This window comes from Falco peregrinus, chromosome 10 (genome assembly GCF_023634155.1).
Source record: "Falco peregrinus isolate bFalPer1 chromosome 10, bFalPer1.pri, whole genome shotgun sequence".
Lineage (NCBI taxonomy): Eukaryota > Metazoa > Chordata > Aves > Falconiformes > Falconidae > Falco > Falco peregrinus.
In genome coordinates, this window is record NC_073730.1 from 35,974,279 (window position 1) to 35,991,787 (window position 17,509).

Here is a 17,509-nt window from a genome sequence, read left to right on the forward strand (position 1 = left end):
TTGTCTCATTTTCATATTCTAATTTGGTCAGATTCATGGTTAAGATTCCCCATGGAATAGATTCACCTACTGCCCTCGGTATTGGTAAACAAGCGGTGATCTGCGTGACATTTTGTAAATTGGCAAATCCTTTAATCAATCCTACCATCAAATTTTCCTCAGCCGTTTGTTTGGGAATTTCAATCACTTGTTCTGTCTCTGTTTGTCTTTCATTCCTGTCCACCAAGTCAGCCCATGATCCTGCCAACACTACCAACCCAAATGGAATCCAAAGAACGATCATAACCTGATATGAAAAATTAGACATTTTTCAAAGTCAAATTTAAAGTCTTTGGGTCACAGTTGATAATCTTCCATGGAATAGGTGCTTTCTTCACTCGAGTATAATGGATCCAAGCATCCGATTCTGCTATCTTGATAGCCGTAAAAGTGGTTAACAGTACTTGGAAAGGTGCTTTCCAACGTTCCTGTAAAGGTTCAGAGGTCCAGGTCTTCACATAGACATAATCTCCTGGTTGGAAATCATGCACTGAATTTTCCAGGGATAAAGGTCTATTCCAAATTACTGCACTCCGAATTGCAGCCGGAGTTTTTCCTAGAGAAAGCAAATAGTTATATACATCCTGCTTTCCTTTTACATGTACGTTTGGATTTGGTTCTGGAGACTCATATGGTTTTCCATATAATAATTCATAAGGACTGAGTGAGGTTCCACTCTTTGGCTGTACCCTGATACGTAATAATGCCAATGGAAGCGCCTGAGGCCACTTTAGACTGGTTTCTTGACAAATTTTACTTATTTGTCGTTTCAAAGTTTGATTCATCCTTTCCACTTTCCCACTAGATTGGGGTCTCCAAGATAAATGTAGGTCACAATTAATACCCAATACTTTGCTAACACTTTGGACTACTTCAGCAACAAAGTGTGGACCTCTGTCAGAAGAAATTCCAATAGGAACTCCAAATCTCGGAATTATTTCTTGTAATAACCACTTCACCACTTCTTTTGCTTGTGTAGTGCGACAGGGAAGGGCTTCTGGCCATCCTGTAAAAGTATCAACCCCTACCAGGATGTACTGGTACCCATTTTGTCTAGGCAGCTCTGAAAATTCTACTTGCCAATAATCTCCAGGTTCTACACCAGATTTCAGTCTACCCATTTGAACCTTTTTCTTAATCATTGGATTATTTTTCAAACATACCTCACACTTTGCAGTTACCATTTTAGCTATTCCCAACATCTTAACTGATATTACTTGTTTTCGTAAAGATGTTACTAAGGCTTCTGCTCCCCAGTGACATTCCTGATGTCTCGTTTGAATTATCTCTCTCATCACAAGAGGTGGAATTACTACCTGTCCATTAGGAGTTACCCACCATCCCGCTAAGTTTTTCTTAGCATTTAATAACGGACTCAGTTTGTCATCTTCCTCTGAATATCTCGGGTTTTCCCTAGGAAGGGTTACTGTTTTAGAAGGAATCATTGCCATTTGCAATGCTTGTTTCTTTGCTACCTTTTTTGCTGTTCTATCAGCTAAATTATTCCCAGCTATTATTTTTGTATTCCAAATCTGGTGTGCCTTACAGTGCATGATTGCTACTTGATCTGGCTTTTGAACTGCTTGCAATAATCATAAAATTTCTGATTGATGCTTAATGTTTGATCCTTGAGAGGACAATAACCCCCTCTCTTTCCACAAAGCTCCATGGACATGCACTACCCCAAAGGCATATTTTGAATCAGTCCAGATATTTACTTTCCTGTCTTTGCTTATCTCTAAGGCTCGAATTAAAGCAATGAGTTCCGCCTTTTGGGCTGATGTGGTACTCGCCAATGCTCCTGCTTCTATAACTGTAGTCTCTGTTGTTACCGCATATCCGGCGTATCGGACTCCTTGTTCCATGAAGCTGCTTCCATCAGTATACAGTTCCCAGTCTGGTCGCTCCAGTGGTACATCCTTCAGATCTTCACGACTGGAATAAACATACTCGATGGCAGCCAAGCAATCATGCTCCAGTTGTCCTTCTTCCTGTATGGAACTTAAAAACACTGCAGGATTTACCAGGTTAGTTGTCTTTAGAATCACATCATCCTGTTCAGTCAGTACTACCTGGTACTTCATCATTTGGCTGGGAGACAGCCAGTGTCCCCCCTTCTGTTCTAGGACAGTTATCACCATGTGTGGGACATAGACTGTTATTGTTCTTCCCAAAGTCAATTTCCGAGCTTCTTGTATGAGCATCACTGTTGCTACCACTGCTCGAAGGCAGTTTGGCCACCCTCTACTCACTGTGTCCAGTTGTTTAGAGAAATATCCGACTGGTCGTTTCCAGCTTCCTATCCTCTGGGTTAACACGCCTGGTGCAAGGTGTTGCCTTTCATGAACAAACAACTGGAAATCTTTGGTTGGATCCGGCAGTCCCAAGGCAGGTGCAGACATTGAGCCACGTTTCAACTCTACAAAAGCCTTTTGTTGTTGTGGGCCCCATGCAAAGGGAGGGTTCTTTTGGGCCTCGTACAGCGGTTTAGCTATTAGCCCATAGTTCATGATCCAAAGGCGACACCACCCAGTCATTCCCAAAAATGCTCTGAGTTCATGAATATTTCTCGGCTCAGGTATACCACAAATAGCTTCTTTGCGATCTTTTCCTAATTGTCGTTGTCCTTTTGAAATCTCAAAGCCCAGATATATCACAGTCTGGCAGGCTGTCTGGGCTTTCTTCCTGGACACTTCGTATCCATTTAGTCCCAGGAAATTCAGGAGGTCGATAGTCACCTGTATACAGGTAAGTCTTTCTTCTGTAGCAATCAATATGTCATCCACATATTGTAAAAGTAAATGCCCAGCTCTTGATTTATCCTGTTTCCACATTTCAAATTCCTTTGCTAATTGATTTCCAAAGATAGTTGGACTGTTTTTAAATCCTTGGGGTAATCTAGTCCATGTCAACTGCATCTTTCGCCCGGTTTGAGGATTTTCCCATTCAAAAGCAAACAGTTTTCTGCTTTCTTTTTCCAAAGGTATACAAAAGAAAGCATCTTTTAAATCAAGCACTGTAAACCGTTGATAAGTGTCCCTTAATGCTGTTAACAGTGTATAAGGGTTTGCTACTACAGGATAAATATCCTTAACTAGTTGATTTACTGCTCTCAAATCTTGTACCAGCCTATATTCACCCGAGGGTTTTCTGACTGGTAAGATAGGAGTATTATACTCAGATTCACATTCTTCCAAAATGTTATACTCCAAAAATTTATCACTCAATTTCTTCAATTCCTGTCTCACTTCCGATTTGATTGGATATTGTTTAATTCTCACTGTTCCTGCGCCTTCCTTCAAATCTATTTTAACAGGCTCTGCTAGCTTCGATTTACCAGGAATATCTGTTTCCCATACAGTAGGGATCACTGCCAAATCCACCTCCTGTGGAATTTCTTGTTCCTTTACTCTTTCTTGTATCATCAAGATTTCTCCCGTTTTTGACTCGGGTATTTTCAAGAAAAGTTCTCCTTCATCAAAAACAATTTGTGCATTTAATTTAGACAACAAATCTCTTCCTAACAAGGGTATCGGACATTCTGGTACATACAAAAATCCATGTGTAATTATCTTATTTCCAAATTTCAAATCTAGGTGTTGTAGGAATGGCCTGGTTCTCTTCTTTCCCTGTTGCTCCTATTATATTGGCTGGTTTTGTTCCTATTTTTCCTTTACATGTATTTAATACCGAAAATGTCGCTCCTGTATCTACTAAAAATTTAACTTCTTTATCTCCCAGCTAAATTTTAACCAGAGGTTCAGCTGGGTTCCCTCCGGTCCCCTTCAGTCGTCTAAAATCATTATCTTGGCAAGGTCGTGAGAAACACTCTTGTTTCTAGGGCAATCCTTTTTCCAATGTCCTTCCTCTCTACACAAAGCACACTGATTTACTCCTAAGGGGGTATTAAATTTCCGATGGCCACAGTGCATACAACCTCCCCTCCCATTAAATCCTCGTCCTCTTCCTCTGCCCCTTCCTCTGTCTACCGTTCCTGTCATTACTGCCAATAAATCTGTTCTCCTTGATTTTCTTTCTTCTCTTTCTCTGTTGTTATATACCCTCCATGCGACTTCCAGCATTGTATTCAAACTCCTTGAATTCTCTCCCTCCAGTTTCTGGAGTTTTTTCCTTATATCTGGTGCCGATTGCCCCATAAAAATCAAAGCCAGTTGCATTTGTGCTGCCTCTGTTTCCACTCTCAAATCAGTATGTTTTCTGGCAGCTTCCTTTAATCGTTCCCAAAATGCTGAGGGAGATTCATTTTTATCTTGTCTTACTTCATATAATTTAGACCAATTCAGAGATTTAGGCATGGCATGTCTAATCCCATATAAAACCCATTTCTGATACCGTCTCAGTCTTTCTCTATGTGTTACATTATTTGGATCCCACTGCGGATCCCCAGATGGAAAATTCTGTTCTATTGTTCCACCTGTAATTCCACTCATCACATCCAACTCTGCCTGAGCTTTACCAGCTTTTAATACCGTTTGCTTCTCTGTATCATCTAACACATTATCCAGGATCACCTGTAAATCATTCCAGTCTGGATTCTGTGTTCTAGTTATAGTATCTGCCACCTTGCCCACTTTTTCAGGATCTTCTCTATAATTTCCTGCTGCCTGCTTCCAAGTCATCAAATCCATAGCTGTAAAAGGTACTTTCACATAGACCGGTCCATCACTACCAACTCCCTGTCGCAGGGGAGCTATAGTCTGTGTCTGTTGCCGAGTTCTCCGTGAAACAGGAGTATGAATTACAATCTCCGATAATCTCTCTTCCACATCTCCTGTTCCACTGCTATCCGGTTCAATCGCCTGTTCTCGTGCCCTAGATTCTCGACCCTGATTCCTTTCTCTCCTAAGAGGGGATATATCTAATTCTGGTCCATCATCACTCTCAGTGACAATCTTTTTCTTTAAACAACCTTTCCCGATCTCACAAGTTGAGCAACACCTTTTTACTTTCTTGTTATCAGCAGTTACAGCCATCACAAAATTATCTCCATCAGTTAACTTGCATTCATCCTGCCAGTCTTTTCTCTGTCTCAGGTAAAAGAACAAATCCACGTATGGCATTTCACTCCATTTCCCTTCCCTTTTACAGTATAACATTAACTGCAGAACAGTATTATAATTCAGTGTTCCATTTATGGGCCACTTTTCCTGATTTTCCAATGTATACAGAGGCCACCAATTATTACAATACTCAATCATCTGGCTTTTTGGCAAATCCTCATATAAATCTCCCCAATGTGCCAATAAACATCCCAATGGAGAATTTTTCGGGATTTTATCATTTACAGCAAGATTACGCATGCTTTTACTTTTAAACAACCGAGTTAACTTAGATGCCATGGTATAATCACTCACAGTACAATACACAATTATTCAACTCTGTCTCCCCGATCCGCGGATCCACGCTCCACACTCGCTTTCGTGCTTAATTGCACGTCTCACCCTTACAGCCACACTCACACTTTTCCACAATTGTTACTTTAAACAAAGACATAAAACACAATATTATACACTTCTTAATTCTCTTCTCGATACACAGACACAATAAACAATTCTGTATCAGAAGAAAAACCCCTCCTAACTTCTTGTTAGAGGCACTACCTTAGAGAACACTAGAGCATGTAGGTTCTCTTGTTTCCACTTTTGTCCAACCCTGCAATAGCTTTCGCTTATGTCTTACGGGCAGGCGCCTAGGCTTCCTCTTCCACAAGGATCCTTTAGTCCAACCCTGCGCAGCTTTCACCGCGTCTGACAGGCAGACTTACTCAGTGGGACTCAAACCCACTGGTGGGTCTCCAACCCACTCCTTACCATACACTTATTATAGTGGGACTCCTACCCACTTACTACAATTACAAGAAGAAGTGTCTTACCAAAATCCAGGGAACGTCGCGAAGAGCCTTACGGATCGGGGATCGATGGGTATCCCCGAGAAATCCTCGGTGCCGGCTGGAACCGATCAGGTCCCCGACTCCTCCGGTCTCCTTCCGCGAGGTCCCATCTGGGTCGCCAAAACTGTTACCGAAATCTCGGAATGAAGAACTTATCAACACCAAAGCAGACTTTTCTTTATGGACGGCCGGGTGCGTGAGTGAGTCCCCTCACGATCGACGCACACCATGGTTCAAAATCATACACCTTGTATAGAACTGATTCATACATATTCATTAAATATCCATGCATAATCGTAAGATTTCCCATAAATCATTAACATACTCTCCTCCCATACCCGATTCTGCGCAGTAAAGGTTAGAAAGGTCCGGAAATGGGTCTGGGGTACGATTTGGGTAGGTGGTATGTGAGTCGGTGGTCTCGATCTCCCCCTGCCGGAATTACCTGCCACTTGAGGTAACTGTTTCTTGGCCGGCAACTGTGGGTTGCTTCACTCGACTCTCCCCAGTTCACATAAATTCTCATTTTGACATTTTAGTACATCCTCCTAGGTTACATACAAACAATCATCTCAAATCTTAAGTCTGTTATCTAAGTTCTAAACATTCCTACTAGGTGATTCTGACCAATTCCTCCGGCCTTGGTACGGGGCTGTACAGAGGATCTTCTATAGCCGCTTTTTACTATAACTATAAGTTTCATTAAAATATATTTTCTTATCCTCTTATATTTCTATTACATGATTGATTTTATAAAATCAAATAATCAATCAAATAAAGTCAATCAATCTTAACTTCTTAGCAAATCTATAACAGCAGGGGGACCTAAGCCAAAACCTGAGCTAGAATTCAGGCACTTTAGGCTGCTCCAGTGGTTCAAGAAAGGCTTCAGACTGAAAGATCCTGCACTATGCCATCTTAGCAGACTTAAGGAAGAAACTCAGCATCCTGGAGTTCAGCTGTAAGCCTTGTGGTCTCAGTTGCCTTTGCAGCAAGGGATATGTGTGTTAGCAGTACACTTAGAGCTTATCTGGTTTCAGTAGCGAGGAGGCTGGTTTTCCGTAACTGCTCAGTATGCTTCAGGTGGGGCGTCTTTACAAAGCTGAGCTCTTGGTTTGATGGTGGGAACAGGTGAGTGCTGCTCTCTGGAGACCGTAAAGCCCCGTCTTAACAAGGCGCTGCTGCAGGCGGTGAGCCCTGGAGCACCCCGGTACGGAGCCCTACGTTAGGCGCAGGTGGTGGCTGAGATGCTCTGCCTGCTTGAGGCAGCGCTCGGGTGCGCGTGTCGCTGTCAGCAGGCTGCTGGGGTATCGCTGTCAGCAGGCTGCTCTGCCTTGCTTGGGCTCATACTTCTCAGCTCCTGTGCGGTCGTCTCCGATTGCAGCGATACAGACAGCAGATTTTTCTCTCCGGCTCTGTTTTGTGAGCTTTGTGCCTTCTCTGAATGGATTTCAAAGCTCGTTTAAGTGCATGGGAAGGAATTCAGAAATCATGTTTTATATGCAGCATCACTTTCTGAGGGTGCAAACTGATTGCTAAGTTACAAACCAGCCCAAGGGCTCCGTCAGAAGTTAGAAACCAGCCGCAAAGTTGATCTGCTGAGGGAAGAGAAGGGTCCCGTATCTTCTCGCGGAGCATCTAGTGCTGAGGGACTGGCTCTGAGGCTGCCTGGAAAATCCAGGCGAACCGAAGGAATTCTGTACTGACATGGCAACCTCTCCCCAGGCCGTGAGACCAGGCTGCCCCTGCGCATCAAAGGGAGCGGCATAGGGCCCCAGCTGCGCTTCAGCTTTGACCAGCTGGACATCGGGAAGGTTTTTGTTGCGTCAGCCCCCAGCTACGAGGTGAGCAGTGGGGCTTGCTGGGGTTGGGGTGGATCCTGATGGCCCCTGGGGCAGCAGTGAGCTTTGTGCACCTGCTGGATTTCTGGCAACACAGGCAGTTATGTGCACGCATTATTTGATGTAAGTTAAATGTGGGAGTTTTTGCAGAATCTGGATAGTTTTGATGGGGTCTGAAAGGTGTGTATGTTGTCCACAAAGCCCCGATCCCTGCGTTTTGGCAACCTCCCTTTGAGACCAGCTGGGAGGCTTCATGCAGAAAATCCAGCCCTTGACACATGATAGCAACACCGGGTCAAAAAGGTCAGGATCCAGAGGCTTTTGTTTCAGCCCTAGATGCACTGCGCCCTGGTACCCTGGCAGTTAAAAAGCAGCTGGAACAAAGGTGTTGTGTTCCGACTCGAGTCCGTTGCAAACACCTTTCAGTGAAGCGCAACTTGCTGGATCCTGGCGCCGGAGGGAAGCCGGGCAGCCTCCCCGCGCAGAGCTGCCCGCGCAGGCACCGGGAGCGCTGTCCCTGCTGAGCAGCCTCCTGCCACCCTTCAGACCTGGTGGTGCCCCTCTGGCTCTATGAACAGAGCAGGGCAGTTCTGGAAATGAAGCAAAGGAGCTTTCTGGGTATTTGCCTCCCCCCGCCGATGGTGGCAAGTTTTCTCAAAAAAAAACCAACCAAAAAAACCCCCAAGATACAGCAACTGGAGGCGGTAGAAAATGAGGCAGTACATCGTGCCAGACACTTTCAAAAGCTTGACTGTTGCAGGGAAGGACACGTTAAGGTGTTTTCTTGCCAAAATATTGTGCACTGTATGTATGCATTTTTTAATGCTGATTCTTTATTGATTCTATATATATCAATGTGTTGGTTTCATTACTGGAGAAAATGTGAATAAGTAGATGATACTCCAAGTGCTGTATTAAGTAGCCAGACTGGAGGTAAACTTCAGTGTAGGATCCCTAAGTGCAATTTGTAATTAAGGTGTAAAACATATGAGTAGTTTCCAAGTTACCAGTGCAGAATTTGAATACAGGAATGTTTTCAACAGCAGCTGCAAAATTAAAAAAATAAGGGCTGTACCTCTGCTTCTGTCTCAGTTTTTCTGACAGGTTTTGCGAGGACAAAACTTAGGGAAAATAACTGCCAAGCAGGTAGATAAGTCCACAGAAATGGCCGGATTTCACCTGCAGCCTTCGGAAACTGTAGAGCTTTGCTTTGGGTAGGTTTGGTGACCACCAGTGTGCTGATACTCACAGGCAGGTGTGGGCATTTCTTGCTGAATCTCAGCAAATGCTGCAGGATTGTGTAGCTTGTTGGAGCAGTAAATAATGGTAAATTAGTAGATGATGGCTGTGAATATTTATGAAAGAGATTCTTTAGAGCAGGTGGAGCTGCTATGCCCCTCACTCTCATCCTTTCTTGACATGTCTGGTTGAGCAAAGACAAAGAGACTCTCAGATCAAAGAAAAGAATAAAATGGGCCTCACTGACGTACCCTAGCAGAGTCGGGGAGTGCTGCTGAAGCTGGTTATGGGGCTGTCCCGAGGTATTTTCTACATCCAGTAAACTTGCTGGCTGTAACGGGAGCTGAATGTGTTTTGCCCTTGGCAGGACTGGGCTCATCTGGAGCGGGAGCAGTTAGGTGACGATTCGCTGTAATGCTGCGACCGCCCTTTGCTGCTCTTTGGGGCAGGTCTGCATCGCCTTGGTGATGCTGAGCACATCCTCAGCCCTGCAAGTCCAAGCGGACTGCTCTGTGTCAGTGGAATAAACCCAGAGTGACTCTGTTTATGTGAAGTTATCACTGGGGTTTTTTGCATGCAAAAACCCAAAGGCAGAAACTGTCCTGTTGTGTTTTCTTTGGCTTCAGCCAAGCAGCAGCACACAGCTTCTTCTGCCTTTTGTAGAAGTTTAATTAGAAAACAAATCAGCCTTCTGTAAGGAAAGAAGATTCCTCATGTATTTCCATTTTGCTTTCTTGCTGCTGCAGGTGATCCTGTTTAACAAAGGAGTCATTGATGCCCCCTCCAAGTTGGTCCTTCCGGCGACCGCTCTGGGCTCCTGCTTCTCCTTTCTCCCCCAGGAGGGCATCGTTTTACCAGATGTCCTCCAAGTCATCCAGATCTCCTTCAGTTCCACCGCCCTGGGGCAGTTCACAGAAGGATTCCGGTTCAGTGCGGATGGGTCCCCTGAGCCCGTGACCTTGACCGTCAGGTGAGGAGGGTTACAGGAGCCTGGGGGGTGCCTCCACAGTAATTCCCACTGCAGACTCCTCTCCTCGAGATGGCATCTGCCTCCTTGCTTTCTGTCTTGCCTTTGTTCCAAGGACCCCTGTCCAGCCCTTATCTCTCATTCTCCAGCCCCACAACTCAAGCTGTTTGTTTCAAATGCTTTTGAGATGCCCACCCACCGGGGCAAGCCGAGCCTCCCTCTTCAGGGGGGGTTGTGCACTGGATTTAGTTCTCCAGGGAGGGAAAAACTCCCAGTTCTTTTGAGTGGAGATGAGCTGGCTGGTGGGACATGGGGCTGCAGAGGAAGGAACAGCGGTGGGAGTGCAGGTGGTTCCTCTCCTACCTTGTGCTCCTTCCTGCTCTGCGAGGACCCCGATCTCCCTTCAGAAGCACTATTGGAAGATGTGGCTGTTGCCATAAAGACTGCCCTCTTCCCCCGTTCTCTTGCAAGCTGCGCTGTTACCGGCTGTAGCGCACAGGGCTCTGGGCTGGCTGCTTGGCCGAGCCCTCTGGGCAGTCCTTCAGGTCTGACTTCCTTGGGCACAGCTCCTGTGTGCTCAGCAGAAGCGGCAGTTATTTCCCCCCTCGCTGCAAGGCTCACCCTTGGCAGTTTCCCAGTGTGAGACCCAGTTGTGGCTGGTTTGGAGGCAGTTTTCTATTGTCTTTTGGCAAGTGCTATTACGGAAAGCATGTCTGCTCCCTTTGCTCCATCCAGAGTAGGATGCTGGGGCTTGGCAGGTTAAGTCTGATTACGTGAGGTCCTTGGAGAGGGAACCTCATTGCCAGAAGGGATTTGCTACCTAACTTGTTCTCAGGAACGGATTCAGCTCCAGGAATCGAGAATTAGCATGGGATTGAAACTCCTGAAAGTCAGATTTTGAGTGCTTTTTGATTGTGCAGTCAGAAGATGCCCAAACCATAGGTGATCACTCTTTGCTTGGAAACAGACCTGACGAGGTCCTGAACGCTTGTTCTTTTGCTCTTTAGAAAGGGATGCTGGAACTGGGACACGACGGGTGAGGGCAGGTCCCTCCTGCGGGAGGCTGGGGTCTGTTCATGTGTACGAGAGACCCGGTGGCAGTCCTGTGAATAAAACTAGGAGGCACGGGTCACTGTGCTCCTTGATCTGTATTTGTTTTTTTCACCAAGAGGCAGAGCTGGCATTGATTGGCATCAACCATGAAATTAATGAATGTTGTGCAGCTTCAAGTGCTGATTTCAGTGGATGTTGGTGAGTTTTGGAGTTTGGAACCTCTCTGAATTTAGGGATGGGCGGGCTGGTGTGGTGGCTTCAGGACACTCATGTTCGGTGGTGCAAACAGTCTTGCTCTTGGATGTGTCAGCCGGTGCACTGGTAACAAGCTGATACTTTCCTCCAAGATTCCACCATCCACTGTGTAGAACTTGTGCTGCGTTTCTCAGTAGATGTCTGGGGCTCCTGTGGATTCGTGCCTCAAAATCCTGCACGCATAATGGTAGTGTGGAATAAGGTCTGAGGAAGATGTCCATATAGGCCATGGAAAGGCCAGTTCCAGCAAAGAGATACCAAAGCAGGGAACCTGTGGCTGAGAGGGCTAGTTACAATGAACCTGCTTCTGCATGGACAGCTCTGCCCGTCACATGACAGATGGGGAAACTGAGGCACAGAGCCATCACTTGTTCAGGGTCCTTCACTGGGCCAGCAGCAACCTGGGGGTGTACCCTGCCTGCCCTGGTGCCCTGAGCCACCTCAGCAGCCGCCACCTGCTGACCACGTTGCTTTGGCTGCCCCTGTGCACAGGGATGCTGTGCCGAGCGCAGGGGTGACGGGTTGATTTGAAACCCACCGTGCTGCTGAGACCAGCTTCTATCCGTCCCGGTGGTAACGAAAGCCGAACGCTTTGCAGTTCTTTTTAACCAAGCCAGTTCCTCCTCTGCCTTTGTCCTTACAGGGGCTGTGTCATCGGACCGACTTTCCCTTTCCATGTACCTTCCCTCCATTCGGCGACGTCTCCTTTGGTGAGTGTGCCCTGGGCTTGGACCGCTGGTGGGGAGGTCTGTGCCTTACTGAAATGAAGCGCTTTGGGAGCGTCTGTCACTTGTGTTCCTCCACAGCAGCCTTCAGGGTGTTAGAACCAGGGCTGCCGCTTGCTCAGGTGGTATTCTGCTGCCGTGAGATCAAACAGGACCAAAGGAATAGAAAGTCAGTATTTTCCTGGTGCCCTCAGAGCCTGCTCAGCCCCAACCTCCCAATCCTTGGCGGCAGAATGATGGTGAAAGCCCTTGTCCCAGAAGGGCCCAGGGGATGGGGCTGCAGGAGAAGGGAGCTGGAGCCACACGCTAGCCTGTGGCTGCTCAGGGTGAACGTTCCTGTTGCAAGGCGAGGACACCACTTACCCACTTGACCTTTAGTGTGAGCTGTTAATTTGTGCTGTGAGGGCTCCTCGTTATCACCTGCCCGGTAATAAGCCCAGGCAGTAGCTCGGCATTGGTTTGGGCAGTGATGTCTCCAGAGATGTGGGCTCCTTCTCCTTCCCCAGCCGAAGCACTGCTCCACTGACGGAGCCGGTGGCTGAGCACCCAGAGCATCTCCACTGAAATGCAGATTCTGATTCTCCATCTCGAGTCTCAGAGAAAAGGCTTTGTACTGAGATGGTCTAAAGTTTACATGTGAAATCAATTGGGGATTGATTGAAGGGCCATGATCATTCTGTGCCCAGGATGCCCCTGTGGTTTCATGCGGTTCGTGGACTTTCTTGGAAATCTCAGTACTTTCCCTGAGCCACTTCCCCCTCTCCCTGCATCACCACTCGGCCACTTCTCTGCTTCCTTTTGAATAAATAGACCCACAAGAAACGCACCGGCAGAAATGCGGTTGTGTAATAGGAGGTTCATCCTACTTTAATCTGATTTCATTAACAAGGCCTTTTCAGCTGAAGGCAGCTATTGTATTTTTGCTTCTTGTCACTGTGCTGCTGGCTGTTGTCTGCATCTGGTGACTTCGGTCCCATTTGGGGCTGTGCAGTGGGTCAGTCGGTGCATGTCCTTTCTGTGCCCCACCCCCGCCTCCCTGCCGGAGTAATTGCTGGCGGTGGGCAATGGTCACTGCTGCTGGGCACAGAGGAACTATCTGCTGTGTCTGCAGGTGGTTTTCCTCCCTGTCTTTATTCAAATAGCACTTGGTAAGCAGGGCATGGGAGGTGTCTTCTGGCAGAGCTGGTGTCCGCTCCAGACCAAGCTGCGGGCTGGTGTCCTGCCTCTGCAGAACAGCCACCCCCTCACCCAGTGTGGTTGTACCACTGGTTTTCCGTTGTGGAAAGCAAGTGTCAGAGCTGAAGTGATGTCAGGCTTTGTGGGCAGTAATCAAAGGCAGTGTGGATGTGATGTCCCCGTTTGTTAGGTAAGGTGAGACACAGTTCCTGCTCATTTCTAAGGAAGCATCAGGTTTGCCTGCAGTGAGGTGGGCCGAGTTGTCATGTGCTCAGTCTGGTTGCCCAGAAACAGGAGATGCCTTAAGGGTCCTGCCTAGAGAAACTGCATTAGAGTGCAACGCATCATGTTGTAGTGCCCGGTCTCATCCTTTCTTTTCCTTACATGACAATGCCCTACTTTCGTATATTGAAAACTGGGGGAATGTTCATGGAGTTAATGGGGGATTTTACAGACTGAATTTTCAGAATAAATGCTCTGTCTGGGTGCACACTGATCAGTGAGAAAGAGTTGGGGCTGGTTTGGGGGCAGGTGAGAGAGCTCCTCAGAGGTAGAGACAGCTCTTCAGCACCAACGGCACTGCCCATTGCCAAGGAAGCAAGCTGTGCCATCCATGGAAAAAGCAACTTCAGTCACAACTCACTCCTCCCTGAGCTTCTCCATTACCTCTCATTCACACTGAAAAGAGATAAACAACAAGCACCGGTCTATCCTAACAGGAGAGTCACACCAGGAATCACGGGATAGCCGGGGACTTGACTGATATTTGTCTCACCTTCCCAGGCTTTCCTCGCACCCTGCCGTGTCGCCTGACTAACACCTCCTTGGTTCCCATGACTTTCAACCTTCGCATCCCTGGCGAAGGCTCAGGACAGCGCAGCGTCACCAGTTTTGCTCAGATATCAGACAACACTTGCCCGTCCTGGAGAAAGGGAGCCCAACATCACATCAAGCCAACTGAATTCACCATAATGCCCTGCAAGGGGACCATCCGCTCCCAAGGAGCCCTGGGTATCCAGCTATGGCACGAGCCCGGCCATACGTGCTTCAGCAGGTGGAGCTGAAGCTTCACTGGTGCGCAGGAGGGCTGTAGTGCTGCTGGCTTTGGGCATAACGCAAGTAAGAGATCGGTGTTCGTGTTAGGTTTTTGTGAGCTGGGGTACTCTGGGGCGGAGCACCGTTTTGTTTCCAAGGTTGTAAGCCAAGGATCATGTACCCTACGGTCAAGCACAGAAGCCATGCGTGTGTGTCTGAGCTGCTTAGAGCAATTTGATTTAAAGTGGGCCGAGGAAGGATGGGGACAGAAGGTGACTGTTAAAAGAAAGATGTCATTGCATAAAGCAGTTTGCTATTCTTCCCGGTCTTATCTTTCCTCTCGTGTGGAGCAGAATGGTTGCATCCACTGCAACGAGGACTGGAAAAGCTCCAGCAGCCATGAGCTGCACAGCTGCTGCTGGGCCACGTTTTGCCCTCGGCTTCCCACTGTAAAGCTGGCCTCATTCTGTGAAAGTCAACAGATTTCCTCTGGATTTATGCTGTTGTAGTCGAGAGTAAAAATTGGTCCCAGTGGCAAGTAGAACATGAATTGTGCTTTAATTTAGCTTACATATGCCCTGGTATGCAAGGCGTACTTAATAAATCGGATATCGCCAGAAGAGTTTTGTTACTCGGAAAGACAGTGGTCTACACGTGGACCAGCAGGAGAACTAAGGCAAAATATCGCTCCCTTTCCTGACCGTGGGTGAGAGCCAGAGGACACCATGCGTGGCTGACGGCTTCTGGCAGTGATTAAGTATCTGACGCTCTTCTCCTCTACCAGGTCACCCTGTGTTCCAGCACGGTGAGGCGATACGAGCTGGCGCTGGTGGTGGGCGTGGATGGTGTTGGCCAGGAGGTGTTGGCGTGCCTCTCACAGCCAGGTACCGGCGCTTTCCTTGCAGCTGGCCACCTTTCCCCGCGTACCCATGCCCAGCACGCTGCCTGGCGTGGGGTGTCCTGGCTTCAGCTCCAAATGAGAAATGTTGCTTAACGAGCTAGTTCTGCCCAGCTCGCTGTGAGCACAGCCGTGCTTTGAAAGCAGCCCATGTTGAGAGGCACCTGTGCTCAGTGCTCAGGGCCATGCCTCTGTCTTTTTTTTTTTGGTTTATTTTATTTTTAAGGGAGCAGTGATTATATTCACTATTGGCCTGTTGTCTGGGACTTGAGGAGTAATGAATCTCCAAAGGACTGCCCCTGCTTCTCCCTGCAAGCGGTGGGCTTGTGCTGGGTTGGCCCAAAATGCAGCATTTGTTTGGAAGGCGGCAAGCAGCCTGCTGAAAGCTGGGGTCTGGCTCAGTTAATGAAGGCGTGTGCAAATGGGAAAGGGGCTTACGGCAGGAGTGGTGAGGGGAAACTAGTCCTTGGTGTGGCAGGTGAGCTCAGGTTTCTCTGGTTCTCTTGAGCATGAACGTTCCCAGACTTAAGCCAAAAGCTGCAGCGTCGTTCAATGCCGTTGCGCCGCAGCGGGTGCCAGTTTAATGACGAGAGGGACGCAGTTCGCTGGTGCTGTTCCCTCTCCCCGGCAGAGTCACCCACTGGGTGCCTGGGCTGCAATTTTGTAAAACGAGTGGGAATGGGAAGAGTCAGTGTGTGGGCTGGTGTGTGGAGGACCCAGGCAGCTGCAGGAGCTGGGAGAGGCTGGTCACCCACTGCGAGAGGCAGGCGGTGCTTGTGCCCTCCATCGCGGGGGCAAGCGGCTGAGGTTTCAGGCAGGGCGAGAGCGGTACGGGAGAGGAGGGAGTTGCTTTTACTGAGATGCGGGAGTCTTGTTTTCCTTGAGCTTTGGGGAGCGCTGGTCCTCAGCGGGAAGGCTCCCGCAGAGCTCGTGCCTTGCTGGGACTGTGGGAGGGTCCTTGCCGGCCTCCTGGGGCAAGGGAGGGGCAAAGCTTGATGAGAGAGCACTGGGGCAGGGCACTGGGCAGCCTCTGCCACGGGAGTCTGGGGCTGCCCCTCCTTTACAAGAGGCTGTTGAGTAAGAAGAAGTTAGAGGTGATCGATTGCCGTAGAGGTAGGAAATGTCTATCTGGCAGAGACAAATGCGTTGTGTCTGTTTCATGCTGTTTGGGGAGTAAACAACTTCTACGTTCTCTCAGTGTCTCTAATTCCCTTTGGTCATCTCTTCACCCGGATGTGTCGTTCCTCCACTGCCCGTGCTCAGCCCTGTTCTGACATTTGGACGGTGCTTTCTGAAGTTCCCTTGCGAGTGGATGCTGACCCTTGTGAACGACAGCGATCTTCCAGGCTGCTATGGAGTCCTTCCTCAGGCTTGGCGTCGTGTTCGCCTCCTGCCCTCAAACGTCGTTATCGAGGGGTTTGTTAGGAAAAAAACGGGGTTTGGATAAGACCTTGCTGTTTTATATTCAAACCTAAAGTTTTGGAGAGAACGGGAAGCTACCTGAATATGAACTTCAGGAGCGGTTTGAACTCTTCAGAAAGCAGTTTTGTTCTAGTCTTTGGGGTGCTTTCATGCAGGAGAACTTGGAGGGTTGTGAAAAGCTGCTGCAAGGAGGCCGCCAGCACCGGAGTGGGCGTTTGCGAGTGCAGCAGCTTTTGGACCCTGTGAGGATGCTAATTAGGCCCATACAAATCTTGCTCCTTGTGTTGTGCCTTTCTGCTTTCTCCTAGGGATTTTTAAAAATGTGGGTGAATTGCCGTTGTGGTGGATGTTAAGAAGCTTGGAGTTTCCTCAGAGGTCACTCTGAAGTTGTCTTTGATTCTGTCCCTTATAGGAGCACAAGGAGGATGCTGCTGTGTGGTACTCCAGCCCTGTGCCGTGTGGGATTATCCAGCCTCACAGCTCGGTAGAGATCCCGTTGACGCTGGAAGCCCAGGCGATAGGAAGGCAGGACACTGTGGCTAGTGTCTCAGTGTTTGGGAATGAAAGATCCCCGCTGGTGAGTGCTAGGCGAGACGCGTGCCTTTGTGTGACTCATCTTGGTGGGCATAAAGTGTACAGGGGTTCTGCCAGGGAAAAGGAGAACGTGACAATATGTGGCTGGTGCAGACACGGAAAGAAGGAATTCATGGCATAAGTAGCAGCTAATGCCTAGAGAAGGGTGGTGTCCTCTTAGGTGGAAATCTAAGTGTCTGAGATGGTGTTTAATTACGGACGTGTGAGGCGGGATAACAAGCCCAGTCTGAAACCCAGAGCAATTCCTGGGTCTCTCGCTCTCCTGCGTTACGAGATGAGCAGCAACCGCTGCTTCATTAGAACTCTTGTTCGGGAGCGCACGGGGACATCGCTGAATACCACTAAAGCAAGAGC

General features: G+C 48.0%; 1 pseudogene; it reads left to right on the forward strand.

Moving 5' to 3' along the window:
- The window catches only part of LOC129785259 (hydrocephalus-inducing protein homolog), a 75,844-nt pseudogene extending 58,706 nt beyond the window's left edge, over window positions 1–17,138 (forward strand).
- Window positions 17,139–17,509: the final 371 nt, after the last annotated feature.